The following is a 5,072-nucleotide window of genomic DNA, read 5'->3' as shown; positions in this document are numbered from 1 at the left end:
GAGCAATGCAGCCAGGAGCCATTAACCATCTGCGTGCCAGAAGGAGGAAAAGGCAGGAAGGTTAGGAGCGAGGAGTAAGGCAAGGAGTAGGCGCCTTCTTCAGATTACATTCAGATCTTCCTGCAAACAGACTCAGCCAGGCATGTCAGCTGAACATCAGGCATGCAAGGACAATGCGAAGTATGTACAGCATTCCTATAAAAAATCATTTAAAGGAGCACTGTTACTTTGTGTAACCTTTGTAATAAGTACATTATTTTATTATATTAAATAATTACATGCATTCAAACGACACATTTTAAGATTGCCGTGTATTTTATTATATGTAACATTTCAACAGTAAACCTTGGTTTGAGAGTAACTTGGTTTGAGAGCGTTTTGCAAGACAAGCAAAATGTTTTAACAAATTTTGCCTTGATATACAAGCGATATCTTGATATAAGAGTAGCGTCATGTCACAACTGAGTATAAAAGAGAAGAGAGGAGCCTCTAAGTGTAGCAATATGGTTACATTTAATGAAGGTGCAACATTTAGCAACTTATTGCTACATTTAGAGGCTGCTCTCTTCTCTTTTATACCCTGTAAAAAAAATGCTTTGATATACAAGTGCTTTGGATTACAAGCATGTTTCTGGAACGAATTATGCTCGCAATCCGAGGTTTTACTGTATACGTTTATATGCTTTGTGAACCTGTTATTAACCACGGACCATTTGGCTGGCCAAATACCAGAGCACTTTTTTTGCGATTTGGCACTGCGTCGCTTTAACTGACAATTGCGCGGTCGTGCGACGTGGTTCCCAAACAAAATTGGCGTCCTTTTTTTCCCCACAAATATAGCTTTCTTTTGGTGGTATTTGATCACCTCTGTGGTTTTTAGTTTTTGCGCTATAAACAAAAATAGAGCGACAATTTTGAAAGAAAAGCAATATTTTCTACTTTTTGCTATAATAAATATCCCCCACAAATATATATAAAAAAACTTTTTTTTCCTCAGTTTAGGCCGATACGTATTCTTATACCTATTTTTTGTAAAATAAAATCGAAATAAGCGTTTATTGATTGGTTTGCGCAAAAGTTATAGCGTTTACAAAATAGGGGATAGTTTTATGGCATTTTTATTAATATTTTTTTTTTTACTAGTAATGGCGGCGATCAGTGTTTTTTTTTCGGTACTGCGACATTATGGCGGACACTTTTGACACATTTTTGGGACCATTGGAAATTTTTATAGCGATCATTGCTATAAAAATGCATTGATTACTATAAAAATGCCACTGGCAGGGAAGGGGTTAACACTAGGGGGCGGGGAAGGGGTTAAGTATGTTCCCTGGGTGTGTTCTAACTGTAGGGGGGGTGGCCTCACTAGGGGAAATGACTGATCGCTGTTCATACATTGTATGAACAGACGGTCAGGCATTTCTCCCCTGACAGGACCGGGAGCTGTGTGTTTACACACACAGCTCCCGGTCCCCGCTCTGTAACGAGCAATCGCGGGTGCCCAGCGGTGATCGCCGGGCACGCGCGCTGGAGTCAGGAGCGAGCGGGGGGCGCACGTCCCAAGTGGCTACTTCCCCTGCTGACGTGGATCTACGGGCTCTCGTGCAGGAGAGCGACCTGTTCTACGGCGGCTGGTCGGCAACCAGTTAAACAACACATTTTAAGATTGCCCTGTATTTTATTATATGTAAAATGTTTACAGTAAAACCTTGGTTTGAGAGTAACTTGGTTTGAGAGCGTTTTGCAAGACAAGCAAAATGTTTTAATACATTTTGCCTTGATATACAAGCGATGTCTTGATATAAGAGTAGCGTCATGTCACAACTGAAAAAGAAGAGAGGAGCCTCTAAGTGTAGCAATATGGTTACATTTAATGAAGGGACAACATTTAGCAACTTATTGCTACATTTAGAGGCGCCTCTCTTCTCTTTTATACCCTGTAAAAAAAATGCTTTGATATACAAGTGCTTTGGATTACAAGCATGTTTCTGGAACGAATTATGCTCGCAATCCGAGGTTTTACTGTATACGTTTATATGCTTTGTGAACCTGTTATTAACCACGGACCATTTGGCTGGCCAAATACCAGAGCACTTTTTTTGCGATTTGGCACTGCGTCGCTTTAACTGACAATTGCGCGGGCGTGCGACGTGGCTCCCAAACAAAATCGACGTCCTTTTTTCCCCACGAATAGAGTTTTCTTTTGGTGGTATTTGATCACCTCTGCGGTTTTTAGTTTTTGCGCTATAAACAAAAATAAATAAACAATTTTGAAAAAAATTCATATTTTTTAATTTTGCTATAATAAATATCTCCCAAAAATATATAAAAAAACTTTTTTTTCCTCAGTTTAGGCCGATACGTATTCTTCTACATATTTTTTGTAAAAAAAATCGCAATAAGTGTTTATTGATTGGTTTGTGCAAAAGTTATAGCGTTTACAAAATAGGGGGTAGTTTTATGGCATTTTTATTATTATTATTTTTTTACTATTAATGGCGGCGATCAGCGTTTTTCTTGCGGTACTGCAACATTATGGCGGACACTTCGGACACTTTTGACACATTTTTGGGACCATTGGCATTTTTATAGTGATCAGTGCTATAAAAATGCATTGATTACTATAAAAATGCCACTGGCAGGGAAGGGGTTAACACTAGGGGGCGGGGAAGGGGTTAAGTATGTTCCCTGGGTGTGTTCTAACTGTAAGGGGGGGTGGCCTCACTAGGGGAAATGACTGATCGCTGTTCATACATCGCTGGTCAGGCATTTCTCCCCTGACAGGACCGGGAGCTGCGTTTTTACACACACAGCTCCCGGTCTCCGCTCTGTAACGAGCGATCGCGGGTGCCCAGCGGTGATCGCCGGGCACGCGCGCTGGAGTCAGGAGCGAGCGGGGGGCGCACGTCCCAAGTGGCTACTTCCCCTGCCGACGTGGATCTACGGGCTCTCGTGCAGGAGAGCGACCTGCCGTCGTAGAACTGCGGCGGCTGGTCGGCAACCAGTTAAACAACACATTTTAAGATTGCCGTGTATTTTATTATATGTAAAATGTTTACAGTAAAACCTTGGTTTGAGAGTAACTTGGTTTGAGAGCGTTTTGCAAGACAAGCAAAATGTTTTAATAAATGTTGCCTTGATATACAAGCGATGTCTTGATATAAGAGTAGCGTCATGTCACAACTGAGTATAAAAGAGAAGGGAGGAGCCTCTAAGTGTAGCAATATGGTTACATTTAATGAAGGGACAACATTTAGCAACTTATTGCTACACTTAGAGGCGCCTCTCTTCTCTTTTATACTCTGTAAAAAAAATGCTTTGATATACAAGTGCTTTGGATTACAAGCATGTTGCAAGCATTATGCTCGCAATCCGAGGTTTTACTGTATATGTTTATATGCTTTGTGAACCTGTTATATACCACGAGAGCACTTTTTGCGATTCGGCACTGCGTCGCTTTAACTGACAATTGCACGGTCGTGGGACGTGGCTCCCAAACAAAATTGGCGTCCTTTTTTTCCCCACGAATAGATCTTTATTTTGGTGGTGTTTGATCACCTCTGCGGTTTTTCGTTTTTGCGCTATAAACAAAAATAGAGCGACAATTTTGAAAAAAAAATATATTTTTTACTTTTTGCTATAATAAATATCCCCCAAAAATATATAAAAACATTTTTTTTCCTCAGTTTACGCTGATACGTATTCTTCTACCTATTTTTGCCAAAAAAAAAAACGTTTGTGACCACACGGCGGCAAATTTTAAAGGGACGTACCTGTGCGCCCAGTTGCCTGTCCGTGCCCCAACAGGTCATGTTTTGAGGCTTTCCATTATATTGCACAGGGGATTTGATTAATTTCAGTGCCTTGGTAATTACCACAGCCGTTTCATCTGAGGGTAATCCTGAAAACATGACCTGTTGGGGGTGCCTTGAGGACTGTGAAACACTGGAGTAGGCTCCTTCTTCCGATTAGTTTCTCTTCCTGCAAACATCTCTGACCATGAACAAAACAGACAAACAGCAGCCAAGAATGTCATCTGAACATCAGTAAATTATTTTAATATGTTACATAATTACATGCATTTAAACAACACATTTTATGATTGCCGTGTATTTTATTATATGTAACATTTTTATATGTTTATTTGCTTCCTGAGCCTTTTATTAACATTGCAAGTCTGCATGAATAAATCCCAGACACGTCACAATGTACAGCAGCAGCATTCTTTTTCAGAAGAGCTCCACCTTCGAAACATTAAAAGACAGAGGGGCAGATCCACAAAGAAATTACGCCGGCGTATCTGTTGATACGCCGGCGTAATTTCAAAATTATTGCGTCGTATCTTTGTTTTGAATCCTCAAAACAAGATACGACGGCATCTCGGCTAGATCCGACAGGCGTACGTCTTCGTACGCCGTCGGATCTAAGCTGCAATTTTTCGGCGGCCGCTAGGTGGCGTTCCTGTCGAAATCTGCGTCGAGTATGCAAATTAGCTATTTATGGCTATCCACGAACGTACGCCGGCTCGGCGCATTTTTTTCCGTCGTTTGCGTTCGGCTTTTTCCGGCGTATAGTTAAAGCTGCAATACTGAGGCGTACTCAATGTTAAGTATGGCCGTCCTTCCCGCGTACAATTTTGAATTTTTTACGTCGTTTGCGTAAGTCATTCGCGAATAGGAATTTGCGTAGAATGACATCACCGTCGTAAGCATTGGCGGGTTCCGGTTTAATTTCGAGCATGCGCACTGGGATGCCCCAGGGACGGCGCATGCGCAGTTCCAAAAAAACTTTGTTTACGTCGGGTCACGACGTATTAACATAAAACACGCCCCCCATTAGATCCATTTGAATTCCGCGCCCTTACGCCGCAATAGATACACTACGCCGCCGTAACTTATGGCGCGGATTCGTTGTGGATTCCATTTAAAAAAGATAAGTTCTGGCGGCGTAGCGTATCTTAGATACGCTGCGCCCAGCGCAGCGTCTGTGGATCTGCCCCATAATATTTTATTTTGTTTTTCGCTCGAGTCAGGGAGAGCTGACATCCTTCTTTGGAGAGTTTGGTTACTAGG

The sequence above is a fragment of the Rana temporaria genome, chromosome 12, assembly GCF_905171775.1.
Source record: "Rana temporaria chromosome 12, aRanTem1.1, whole genome shotgun sequence".
Lineage (NCBI taxonomy): Eukaryota > Metazoa > Chordata > Amphibia > Anura > Ranidae > Rana > Rana temporaria.
Note: the sequence above shows the minus strand (reverse complement) of the source record.